The sequence below is a fragment of the Tamandua tetradactyla genome, chromosome Y (genome assembly GCF_023851605.1).
Source record: "Tamandua tetradactyla isolate mTamTet1 chromosome Y, mTamTet1.pri, whole genome shotgun sequence".
NCBI classification, from domain to species: Eukaryota; Metazoa; Chordata; class Mammalia; order Pilosa; family Myrmecophagidae; genus Tamandua; species Tamandua tetradactyla.
Window position 1 is genome coordinate 13,676,998 of NC_135354.1, and position 14,094 is coordinate 13,691,091.

The 14,094-nt window shown below is 35.9% G+C and overlaps 1 protein-coding gene across 11 annotated transcripts in view; it reads right to left on the reverse strand.

Annotated features, from left to right (window-relative positions):
- The window catches only part of LOC143672594 (zinc finger X-chromosomal protein-like), a 107,350-nt gene that overhangs the window by 39,667 nt on the left and 53,589 nt on the right, over positions 1–14,094 (reverse strand). For 2 of the 11 annotated variants that reach the window (XM_077147202.1, XM_077147189.1), the window contains exon 1: positions 574–770. The exons of 3 other annotated variants lie outside the window; for them this stretch is intronic. The gene's annotated coding sequence lies outside the window, so the exon portion shown is untranslated. 6 more of the 11 variants (XM_077147200.1, XM_077147186.1, XM_077147196.1 and 3 more) reach the window with 5 other exon arrangements.

Consider the following 14,094-nt stretch of genomic DNA (forward strand, 5'->3'; position numbering starts at 1 on the left):
TACATAGCGAAACTCAGAGGGGTCAGCCTATGGCCTTCAACTCACGCATGGAGCCTTGGCTTCCAAGGCAAGGCCTCACCCGGTGCATTGCCCGATTCGGTAGCAGCGCCGACCCCTATCTCTGCACCCGCCTCCCGTACCTATCTCACCCCCACCGCCTACGTACGGAGTACGCCTTAACCGCCGCTTGGGGCAGACGCACTCCTCCTTAGGCCCAACTGTGGCCTCCTCGGCGCTGTGCGCCATGCCGTTCAGCCTAACGCGGGAAGGGGCCTCGCGGGCCTCTGGCCAGGCCGCCGAGTGCGCTAGGCCCCACGGCCGCGGCGGCGCCCGGGACTCACCGGAAGGGCCTGCGGGCGGTCAGCGATGGTGGCGGGTGCTGCAGGCCGGCCCTTCTCCGGAGCGCTGGGCCGGACACGGCTGGTGGGGCGGGCGGAGGAAGGGAGGAGGGGCCGAGCTCGAAGCTGACAAAAAGCGGCCCAGCTACCCGGCACGGGCCCGCCGTGAGCACGTTACGTCACCGCCCGGGAGAGAGAGAACCAGGAAAGTGCGAAAGCGTAGTCGGGACCGTACCTTCCTCTAGGGGGTCTCCCTAGCGCCCCGGCCTGTGCCGTTCACGCCCCGCGACCGGCGAACCTAGTGGCCTCGGTGCGACGGGGTCTCCGACTCAACGTTCTTTCTTTATTCCGTCGCGTTTCCGCCAGCCGCAGCTCAGCACACGCGCTACTGCAGCCTGTACTGTGCTGGGCTACAGTTCTCCGATCCCGCATAGAAATAACTGACCCGCACCTGATCCAGACTCCCGAAATCGCTGCCGGAAGCTTCCGAGGAGACCTACCTCCTCTGGGCCCAGGTGCCAGCCAGAATTTGCAGGCCCTCAGACCGCCGCCTGTAGTAAACAGTTTCTTCACTGGCTAGGGAAGATGATAAATTTAACAACCGCCCCCCAACCTATCATTCTCAGCTACCTTCATTTAAAAAATTCTTTTGCAATGAAAATGGGCTTCCTAATCTAAATAGGTATGTAAGAAGACAAGGAGGAGTGCGTTATTCTACAATTATCAATTTTTAAAATTAAGCATCCAATCAGAAAAACTGATTTTATTAGTTTGCAAATGAAATGTGACAACAGGTTACAGTTTGAAAGTGATTTTGTACATTGCAATGAACAGAAATTTTTAACGTATACAGTGTTTCAGGACTTGGAAGCCTATGAAATTTAAGTTTTGTTGGTAACTAATCTTCCACATTGTCTAATTTAAAAAGGAGAACTGTCCAAGTTTGGAGAGAACGGAGATATATATTTGATTAAACAAAATGTTCTTATTGACTCCACCAACGTATATTCTGTGTTTTCATTAGTTTTAATTTTATGCTATCCTTCCGTACTGAATTTGGTACCCAAACTTTAAACCTCATTTAAGTTACTTTGAAATTAACGAGTGTGGTCTTAACGCTACATTAACCTGGGATATCTGAGTCAATAAAACAGAGAATGTTTGATAAGAATGTTTTAAAAACAATAATGCACAAAATATAAAGCAAATACCATATTGCTGTGAAATCCTTTTGATTACCGAGGCCATGTACTTTAACAACCATAAATCTTTTAAAAGAAAAAACTGAGCTACTTGTACCTTCCATCAAGGAGTCAAGAAATACTTTCAAAAAAGCCAACATTAAACAAACAGTTCTCAGAAAACTGAGAACGTACTCCACAGTAATTCTGCTGTCTAGGCACCAGCCTTCATTTTCTTCAAGTAGTTAATTTTCATTTCAAAATAGCATTTTATCCTCGGGAAAAACGCCATCACATTTCATACAATGTACTTCCGACTGGTAGACGAACCCGTATTTTCAAGTTAAAACGAGAGGGGAGAGAATTAGCCTAATTTAAAATGTTACTACACTTAGAAAATACTGATAAATAATCCTTAAGTATTTTCCAAACGTCTCCATTTATTGGCGCATGTAAACAGCAGAACAACAAAAAAAGCACTCTTGTTAGAATTTCATAATAGAGACATAAAGGAAGGGTTAACAACAGATATCAGAATTCATATGATATAAAATTTACTAAAGTAGTCAAAAACCAACCTTGAGTAATATACCTAAGAACACTGGACACGTGGTCCTCAAGCATCTTAGACCTTACACCCTTTTAAAGCACATTACACCCTACCATTATAAAGTTCTGGATGCAGGGCATATTAAAAAAGATGTGATTGTCCTAGAAGAATAGAAACATTCATTTTTAAAATAAGTGCTCCCATTTTCTCAAAAGGCAAACTTACTTTCGGAGGTTGAAGAGCAGAATCATACAAAGCATAAACAGTTAATACAAAGTAACTGAGTGCAAAGCATTTAAAGAAATTTTGCTAAGTACTAAAAATTACATGTTCCTTAAGAGCAATTAATGTGCTACAGATAGTTACAAGCAACTTATAAAGATTTCAATAGTTTTAACAAAATAAAAATCACATGTGCAAGAGACAGTCGTTAAATCATTTTTCCAAAGAAATATAAAGCAGAAAAAAGCTGCTGAATTTCAATTTTTATACTAAATGATGGAAATTCAAATAAGTAATAAAATTATTAGTATCTGAGATTGGATTAAAGGGAAAACTCATTCTTTTATATTTCAAAGTTAAGTAACAGTCTTCCTGAGAGTTCCTAGACGTTTTATGGAACTAAGCATGATATATAAAACTAAGCCATTTATTTCACACAATTAACAAGGTCCCCGTTGTGTTGAAATATACAACATAGCTATACAATCAATGCCAATTTTTAATATGAATCTTTAAGCCACAACATTCCCCCAGAAACTGGTCAAAAATACTGACTGGTGATTAGGTGATTTGCAAACACAATTTTTCATGTGAAAAAAGTAACATATTCATTCCTGACAATCATAGAAGGTAAATTCTATCACAGCAAAGAAACCTACTATCATCGAAGAAGTAAAAATCAATACTGGAAACTGATCTGTACCAAACAGCATCCCTATTGCCCAGGCTGGGGCTTCTATATGCTACATCACAGTAAAATTATCCAGGTTTTCTTAGAGAAATTTATCATAAAGCAAGACAAGAAAGGATTATCAAGATGTCTCAAAAGGTTTCAGAAGCCAAGTGAAGAGGCTTCCACAAGCAAAAAAGAAGTGAGAAACAAATATTGCACTTTATCTCGTATGTTCAAATTCACTAGTTTATAATTACACATTTTTAAAAGATAATGTTTAGCTTATACAAACATTTCTTCAACCTCAGAGTTCATGGTGAGAATTTCCTTTTTATAGAAGTATTCTAAATAATGACTTAATACATTATTAATGAACTAGGCAATGATCATGAATTACTAAAAGAGATAAGCAAATACATACCTCATGATGGGTTTCCACAATACCACATACAACTAATATGTTCTAATCCTCCAAAAAAATTAAATCTCTGCTTTATTAATGATATAGATTAATTTATGTATCAATTTATAGTATATAACACATAAGTAAAACGACAAAGATATACTGCCAAAATCCAGATAGTGTGAAATACAGGACAAATACAGGATTTCATCATCAGACAACTTGGGAATAAAAACTGGAAGGGAAACCAAGATTAGAAAAGTCACAAAAGATATATTAAACAGCTGCAATATAACAAACAAAAGTACCAGGATCAAATTCTCAGCAAAATCATTACAAGAAAAATAAAGAACATTTTCACACTGATATTCCCAGCAGCGTTATTTACAGTTGCCAAAAGATAGAGACAACCCAGTGTCCATCAACCAAGACTGACTGACAAATTATGGTATACATATACATTATGTAGTATTATGCAGCCGTAAGATGAAATGAAGTCATGAAGCATTGATGACATAGAAAAAAACCCTAAGGACATTATGTTGAATGAAATAAGTTAGACAAAAAAAAGGACAAATACTGTCTGACCTCACGAATATAAACTAAATATAACTAGCAAACTCATGGTGTTAATAATTAGAAAATAGATGACAAGAAGATAGATGAGGGCAGAGAATGTGGAGGGATGCCTAATTTGTGCAGAATTTTGTAATAAGATTGACTGTAAATGTTTGGAAATGGAAAAGGTGATGAGGTGCTGACAGTACATTGTAGTGAGTATAATTTATTGCAATGATATGTGGTAAGACTGTGTGAAAGGGGAAATTTAGGGTCGTGTAAGTCACTACAAGGAAAGCAAGTGACACTGAACCTTTTGAGGATGAAAATATTCTAGAACTGATGATGATGATGGATGTACAACACTATGAATTTACTAGAAGAAACTAACTGTATTCTTTAGATGAAATGTATGGCATGCAATTTACCTTAGTTGGAATGTATGGTATGTGAATTTACCTCAATAAAACTGCTTTAAAAAAATGAAGGGAGGGCGGGCCGCGGTGGCTCAGCGGGCAAAGTGCTTGCCTGCCATGCCGGAGGACCTCGGTTCGATTCCCGGCCCCAGCCCATGTAAAAAAACAAACAAACAAACAAAATACAATAAAACAAGAAAATGTTTAAAAGATGTTTCCCTTCCTTCCTTCCTTCCATCCTTCCTTCCTTCTCTCTGTCTTTCCTTCCCTTCCTCCCTCTCTCTAAAAAAAAAAAAAAAAAAAAAAATGAAGGGAAAGGAAAGAGAGAGAGAGAGAACAGGAAACAGTATCATCTCTACAGACCTGCCACCAAAACAAATTAAAACCAGTCAACCATTTCTAAGTGACTTAAAGATAAAAAATAAATAGTTGCAGAAATGAAAGTAAAACACAAATCAGAATTTAAATTAAAAAATTTTGTTCACACGTGAACAAAAATTCAGAATATAAGACAGAAAAAAAAAAGAAAATTAATAGGAAAATTTCCCAATACTTAGAAACTAAACAACATATTTTAATATAATACATAGGTCAAAGAGGGAAATAAAAAATGTATTTATCTGAATGAAAAATACAAGTAAAAAAAAATGGCACAATACAACTTGGCAGGTCCAAGAAAAAAAATATGAGTATGAAATGCTTAAGCTGAAAAGAGAATGTGTCAAATAAATTAGCAAAGTTTATGAACTTAAGGCACTAGGAAGATCTGCATCTGATAATCTTAAAGCAAAGTAAGATAAGGAAATAAAAAGAGCAGAAAACCAAGGAAACAGAGAAAAGAACAGAGAAAATTAATGAAACAAAAAAAATGGATTGTCAAAGAAAACCAAAACTGACATATATCTAAAGGAAGACAAAAATTACAGCTATCACGATGAAACAGTACATAGCACTAGAAACCCTGCTAATATCAAAAGGATAAAATGGAATACTATAGAAGGTAACATCACTCTAATACCCAAATCATATAAAGATACTACTAGAAAGGAAAATTACAGAACAACCTTCCTAATGAAGATAGATGGAGAAAGTCTGAAGAAAAAAATACTTCTGAATTGAATTCAAAGGCATATCAAAGGAATTATATGCTGCAACCAAGTGGAGTTCATTCCAGTCATACAAGGTTGGTTCAACACAAGAAATCAAAGCAATCAAACAACACATTGACAACTGAAAGGGAAAAATCACATATCTCATTTGACACTGAAAAGGCATTTCATAAAATTCAGCATTGTTTCTGATAAAAACACTTCAAAAGGTAGGAATTGAAGGGAACTTACTCAGCATGATAAAGGGCAAATCTGAAAAACTCGCAGCCATCATCATATTCAATGCTGAGAAAATGAAAGTCTTTCCCCTAATATCGGGAATGAGACAAGGATGTCCACTGTCACCACCATTATTCAACATTGTGCTGGAAGTTTTAGCTACAGCAATCAGGCAAGAGAAATAAAAGTCATCTAATTGGAAAGAAAGCAATAAAACTTCCATTATTTATAAGGGACATGATCCTATATTTAGAAAATTCTGAGAAATCTACAACATTACTTGAGCTAATAAATTCAGCAATGGCAAGAAACAAGAATAACATGTAAAAATCAGTAGTGTTCCTGCACAGTAGCAGTGACCTGAGGAAGCAATTAAGAGAAAAATTCTATTCAGAATAACAACCAAAAGTATCAAGTATTTAGGAATATACCTAAACAAGGATGTAAATGACCTCTACACTGAAAACTATAAAACTTTATAAAAAATATATCAAAAGACCAAAATAGCTGGAAAGATATTGTGTTCATGGATAGAAAGATTAAATGTGGTCAAGATGGTAATTCTACCCAAAATGATGTACAGATTCAATGGAATACCAATCAAAATTCTCACAACCTACTCTGCAGACTTGGAAAAGCTATAGAGAGAGAGAAAGAGAGGGAGAGAGGGGAAAGGGCACCTTTCCCAGTTCCTTACAGATTCCCTCAGGCATGATCAGGGACAACTTAGAGCCAGAATTTGTCAAAACAATGCAAGAAAAGTGGTGAAATTTAGGGAGAAGTGGTATTATGGATCGTTAACTTCTCAGCAGCCCTGATCATCTGGACATGAGCATACAGCTAGCTGCCCAAAAGGACTCTGTTCAATTCCCAGAATTGAACCCTCTGGAACACTCAGCTTCCTTATGACTTGGTTCGGAGGAAGAATCTGGCACATATCTCACATCTCCCCATAAGAAAACGAAACAAAGATGTAACTAAAAATCATGACTAGCATTTAACTAGAAATCTTTTTTTCCAACTTGGGGAAGTTGAATTTCTCCCAGCTCTCACCACTCCCTGAAGGGGGCTTGCAAATACTTTTCCACTCACTGATCAAATCATTCTGGGATTCATCGGAGCATCACTCTGGACAAACCAATAAAATCTCATGTCCTACCTGAGATTCCAAGTACTTATGATGTTCAATCAAACTAGAAATCTTCTTAAACTGCATTTATGCACTCATTTGGAGCTGTAATAACTAACATGCATTATGTTGATGTGTGTATATATATGTATATATTTGTGTGTGTATATATGTATATATATATATATGAAGTATTTATTTTATTTTTACATAGTTTAGTTTATAATTCCTTTTAGGACAGTCTCACATCTTGGAGAGCAGTTATTCTCACTTTTCTAGTTTTCTTGACTGTTGCTCAGAGGATTGATTTCTACTGTCTTCTCCATTTATCACTTAAATTTACTCATCATGAATAAGGATTAGTCTCGAGAACGAGCAGGTGGCTTCACCCATGGAAAAGATCAATTCCAGTGTTTTGATTATGCTCACAGATTGTTCACAAAAATATCCTTCATCGTGGAGTCATATTTATATTAATTTCTAGTCTTAAGGACCCTCTCATTAAGAAGAGTAGGACAAATTAGGTTTCTGAACACATCTGAGTACCTCTGACCGTGGATGCAAGTTACCATACTCTTTTCCAGTGGAACTTAGGACAGAGTTGAGCTTGCCTGCCCTTCTCTTAGGATTTGGTAAAGGTTTCCTCACTTTCTATAACTGACATTTCAGTATTTTGAGTTTCTAATGTTTGAAAGACCCTGTGTTTCAACTTCCCATGTGCTGGGGATCAATTCTTCACCTCCTGTTTCTGCATGCCTGTCCTGGAACCCAAGTCTTAAGTTACTAGAGCTGTTCTGCTTTCACCTTCAGACCTGGTTCAAGGTTATGACAACATGGGCTTGGAGAGTTGACATTCTGACAACATTCAACTAGTCCACATGGCTTGAAGGTACTGTCTCCCTGACCTTGCTCAAGTTGCATCTTTAAGTAATGTAACAATATATCACATGCAGCAAATATATTTATGTGATTGTGTAACGCAGGGTACACAATTTTTGTGGTTAAGTTTATGCAGGATTTTGGCCACTAAATTCCATTTTCAGTAATGTTTTTGTTATAGTTTGCAAAAGGGTTGCACTGGCTTCTAAACTGAGTTGGTGAATAATGCCTCCACCTGTTTTCTTTCAGAGCCATATAAATGTGGTAGTACTTCTAAACTATAGGATGGAATTCACGAGTCACACCAACTGGGGCTAGAGATTTCAACGTTGGGAAACATTTGATGATTAAATTCAATTCCTTTTAAAAATAGGACTATTCATATTTTCTGTTCTATTTTTTGTCCAGCATTGAGAATTTTCATTCTTTATGAAATCATCCATTTTATCTATTGCTATGAAGTATTTTATAAAATTAAATTTATTAAATCTATTGGTATGAAGTATTTCATAAAATTCTCATTTTTTAAATTTCTGCTTTCATTTCTGATATTGGTATTTTGTGTTCTGTACTTTCCCCTTAAATCTAGCTAGTATTCTATCAATTCTGATATTATTTCATAGAACTATATATTGGTATTGATAATTTTGTGGGGTTTTTCGTCTCTTTTCTATTTCATTGGTTCTTGCTCTTTATAATTTCTTCTCTTCCTCTTACACTACATTTTCTTTGTTCTTATATTTCTATCCTTGCTTTAGAAATTGGAACTTTAGGCCATTTATTTTATACTTTTCTTCCCTCTAATTTAAGTATTTAAACCTTTAAAGTTTCTTTAAGTACTGCTTTGTCTGCCCCAAATATTTTTACATTTTATGTATTTATTATCATTCAGTTTGAATGTTTTCTAACTTCTCTTTTGAGATCATATTTCACCCATGGATTATAAAGAAATGTGTGGTTTATTTGCCATATTTTATAGGTTATCCAAATATTTTATAGTTATTTGATTCTAATTTACTTTTTCTATAATTAGCCACTATATATTATATATTTCAATCTTCTTAATCTTCTGGGACTTAATATGTGCACAATATGTACTCTGTTTTGGTGACTTTTATGCCCTGTAGAGAAGAATTTGGGCTTTTTAATTGTTGGGAAGGGGAATTCCCAAAATATTAATTTCATCACAGCAGTTAAGATTACCTATGATATTGTGACAATTATTCTATTAATTGCTGAGATTGTGGATAAGAATCTTCATTTTATTATGCATTTGTTCTATTTAATCCTTCATTTTGACAGTTTTTGTTTTATGGATTTTGGAAGGTTGATATTTGTCATAGGTACGTTTAATTTTTCCCCTCCCTGAGAACAGAGCCTTTTTCTTAATGAAGTGCTCTGTTTTATCTGGAAAAACAAATCATGATCCTGAAAACTTTTTAAAACCCTAATCTCATATTGCCACTACAGTATACTGTTTAATATGCAACAAATATTTTTCATCCCATTTCCTTTCAAATTTACATCTTTATATTTAAATTGTGTTCTGTATAGATAAAATATAGTTGTTTCAGTTGTTTAAATTGTATTCTGTATAGATAAAATATAGTGGTTAAAAAAAATGGAATACTACAAAATAAGCATAAACTAGTCAGCTTAGTTAAAATGAACTGATTCCCTAAGAAATCAGCAACTACAATTCATCCTATGTGAAACAGATAATTACAATCACTCTGTCACTATTAAAGGATTGAATTTGTACATTAAAACAGTAAAAAATAGATAAAACCAAACAATTATCTACTCTGATCAAAATGAAAAGTACTCTGATTCAAAAGGAAAAGAAAAATCTCAACAAACCTGTAAGCTGTTTGAGTCAATAATTTAAAACATCCCAAAAGAGAAATCTAGTCTAAAAGACTAAATAATGATTTCACTGCTAAATTCTACCAAATAATTAGTGAAGGTTTAACACGTACACTGCTCAAACATCCAAAAACATAGACAAGGAAAGATTACTTCTAACTCATTCTACCAAGTCAGTGTTACCTGGATATGAAAGCCAGATAAAGATAACTTAAGAAAAGAAAGTGACCAACCAATATCCCTTATAGAATATAGCTTTAAAATCCACAACTAAATACTGGCAATCCAAATCCAACAGTACAGTGGAAGGATTACAGACCATTGCTAAGTGAGATTTACAGGCATAACTTGGAGATACTGCGCATTCTGTTCCAGTCCATAAGAATGAATTAATACCAAAATAAAGCAATAATTTTTTAGTTTCCAGTGCATTAAAGATATTCTTACATTATATTGTAGTATATTAAGGATGCATATCTATGTAAAAAATGTATATACCTTAATGAAGGCAATAATTAATTTAAGGGTTTAAATTAATTTTTAATTGAATTTAAATTAATTTGAAAAAATGTTTACCATCATTTGAGCCTTCAGTAAGTCTTAATTATTTGCTCCTGGAAGGGTCTTGTTTGAAGGCTGCTGACTGAACAGGGTGGTGGTTGCTAAAGGATGGGGTGGCTGTGACAATTTCCTAAAATGAAATGAAAATGAAGTTTGTGTGCCTGTTGACTCATTAATTCATAAAAGATTTCTGTGTAATATGCAATATTTGATATTTTACCCAGAAAAGAACATCTTTAAAATTCGAGTCAATTCTCTCAATTCTTGCTGCTGCTTTATTAAATTTATATAATCCTTTAATCTTCTGTTGTCAATTCAACAGTCTGCACAGCATCTTCACCAGTATATTCCATCTCAGGTAATCAGTCCTTGCTCATCCTTCAGGAAATCAGTCCTTGCTCATAAGCAGTTCTGTCTTGATTCTTTCAAGCTCCATTTCTAAATCTAGTTCTCTTGCTATTTCCACCAAATGTGCAAACACTTTGTCCACTGAAGTCGTGAACTTGTCAAAGTCATTCAGGAGGGCTGGAATCAATTCCTCTGAAACTCCTGTTGATGCTGATTTTTTAACCTCTTCAGATAAATCATGAAAAATGGCACCTAGAATGGTGAATTTTTCCAGAAGATATCCAATTTATTTTGCCTAGACATGTAATAGGAATGACTAGGCAGCTTTAGCCTTACAACGTATTTTTCTTGGAGAGTGCCACTTAAAAAGGTGAAATTACTCTTAGTCCATGGGCTACAGAATGGATGTTGTGTTAGGAGGCATGAAAACAACTAATATATCTGTACATTTTCATGAGAGGAATTGGGTAATGAGGTGCGCTGAACAGTAATATTTTGAGAGAAATTTTTTCTGTGCAGTACTGCTGAGAACTACAGTTCTCAAGAGGGCTTAAAATCACATTATCAACAGATGTGCTGCCCATCCAGGCTTTGTTTTTCCATTTACAGAGCAGAGGCAGAGTATAGAATAATTTTTAAGGGCCCTAATATTTTCAGAATGGTAAACAGGCACTGGTTTCACTTTAGAGTCACCAGTTTCATTGGTCCCTTAAAAAGAATCATGTACCCAATGAAGATTTTAAAGCTAGGCAATGACTTCTCCTCTCTAGGTATGGAATCCTAAACGGCAGCTTCTTCCAAAAGAAGGCTCTTTCATATGTATTGAAAAGTCTGTCGTATAGTATACCTTCTTCATTAATTATCTTAGCTAGATCTTCTGGATAACTTGCTGTAGCTTCTACATCACCCCTTGCTGCATCCCCTTGCACTTTTATGTTATGGAGACAGCTTTTCTAGATTTTAGCTAGGAACTGCTAAAATCAAAGAATGAACTGAACACTTGGAAAGAATACAGAAAGAGTAGCAGAATAATCCCAAAGCAAGCAGAAGTAAAAAAAAAAAAATCACAAAAATTAGAAAATAAATAAATAAATGGAGCATAAAAAATGAGAGAACCATGAAAACAAAAGTTTGTTCTTTGAGATTAATGAAACTGACAAACCCTTAGCTAGATTGACAAAGACAAAGAGAGAAGATGCAACAAAATCAGAAATGAAAAGGAGGTCATTACCAGGAACCCAGAAGAAATAAAAAATATCTATCATAAGAGGATAGTTGAATTACACTTCAACAAACTAGAAAACCTGGACAATTTACTAGAAACACAATCAATCTACAAGTGACTCATAATGAAATATAAGCTCTCAACAAATTAATAACAAGGAAAGAGATTAAAAATATATACTGCTATACTAATATCAGAATAAAAATATACTGCTATATTAATTCAGGAAAGAGATTCAAAACTTTCCAACAAAGAAATGCCCAGGATCAGAGGGCTTCACAGGTGAATTTCCCCAAGAGTTCCAAGAATTGATGCCAATTCCTCTCAAACTCATTTTAAAAATGGAAGAGTGTGTTAGTTTGATGTTGCTGGAATGCAATACACCAGGAATGGGATGGTTTTTAAAAAGGGAATTTATTAAATTACAAGTTTACGGTTCTAAGTCCCCAAAAGTGGCCAAACTAAGGCATCCAGAGAAAGAAAACTTGACTCAAGAAAGGCTGTCTGTCACGTGGGAAGGCACAAAGCTGGTATCTGTTGGACCTTGTTCCCAGTTTCACTGCTTCCAGCATCTGATGCTAGTGGTTTCCTCTCCAAACATCTGTGGGCCATCATTTAGATTCTGCAGGACAAGACTCTAGGCTCTGGCTAGCCTACCATTTCATGGAAGGCAAATGGCAGCTCAGAACAACTGTGTTTTCTTCAAAATCTCTCCCTTTTAAAGGATCCAGTAAACTAAAAAGACCCATCTTGAATCGGCAGTCACATTTCTAGCTAATCAAAAGGCCACACCCACAACTAGGCACACCTTATCTCCACAGAAGTAATCTAATCAAAAGTCCTTCTCCTCCCCCACCCCCAAGGCAAGCCACATTTCTGTGCAAAGTAATCTAATCAAATGATCACAAACATAACTGAGTGGGTCATTCTCCATGGAAAGAATCTAATCAAAGATTTCTCACTCTATAATACTGAGTCACGATTTGAGATGTTTTTTCTGGGGTTCAAAACAGTTTCAAACCAGCATAAAGAGGGCTCATTACCTATCTCACTCTGTGACGCCAACATTACCCAATACAGGGCAGGCCACAGTGGCTCAGGAGGCAAACTTCTCTTTCCTGCAGTGCTAGAGACCTGAGTATGATTCCTCATGCCTGCCTAAATAAAAAATAAAAAAATGAAAAAAAATAAAAATTAACATTTTGCTAACACAAAAGTCTAATAAAGATCCTATAAGAAAAGAAAACCAGACAAATGTCTCCAAATATGTGCAAAAATCCTCAACACTCTGCTCGGAAATCCAATCCAATAACACATTAAAGTATATACATGATCAAGTGAGTTTTTTCCTAGTTATGCAACAATGCTTCAATGAAAGAAAATTAATGTGTTACACCATAACGATACAAAAAGAACACTATCCAACAACACGTTAAAAGAATTATACACCATGATGGAGATGGGTCACTGCAAGGATGTTATGTAAGGATGGTTCAATGCAAGAAAATCAATAAAGTATTGCACATTAAGAAATCAAAAAGTAAAAACCACATGATGATCCTGATTAACACAGCAAAGGTACTGACAAAATCCAGCATCCTTTCTTGATAAAAACATTTTGAATAGGAATCAAAACATTCTAAAACTTGTAATTACAGGAAATTTTCTCATTATGATAAAGGCATGAAAACCCAAAGCTAACACTGTAATCAATGATGAGAGACTAAATACTTTTCCTCTAAGACTGGGAACAAGACGATGCTGGCCGCTATTACTCAACATTGTTTTAGAAGTTTTAGTTAAAGCAACTGGAAAAATGTTCAGGGGCATTACTGAGAGTGTGGATGAAAACAAACATGAATAGATGAAAGTACTGCAATTGTCAATTTTCTTAAGTTCAATAAGTACACATGGTTGTGGAAAGAAGATGCTTAAAGATGAAATAGCTTTTAAGTATTAAAGAGTTAAAGGACCTGCTGTACCCAGCATAATCCCAAATGGTACAGGAAAAGAAACAGAGAGATGGGTGGATAACTATCACTTAACATTCTTTATACATGAGAGAGGATAAAGCAAGTATGGCAAACTATTAAAAATTAGTGAATCAAAAACAGACTTTCTGATTCACCTCAGAGATGCAAAGGAACTAGAAATATATGGCTCTGATCCTTACAAAATGTGAAGCTGGGCAGCCTGCAAATAACAATGACTCACCAGAGAAGTATGGTCACAGGACAAATACCAACCTGAAAACTAGAGAAAAACAGGCTGCTGCAATAAAACACAAGGCCCAGGGTAGATGAGTGGTTCAGTAGTAGGATGCTTGCCTTCCATGCAGGAGACCCGGGTCAGATTCCCAGACCATGCACCAACCCCCACCGCCCCGACAAAACCACATGGTGCAAGCATTAGATAAC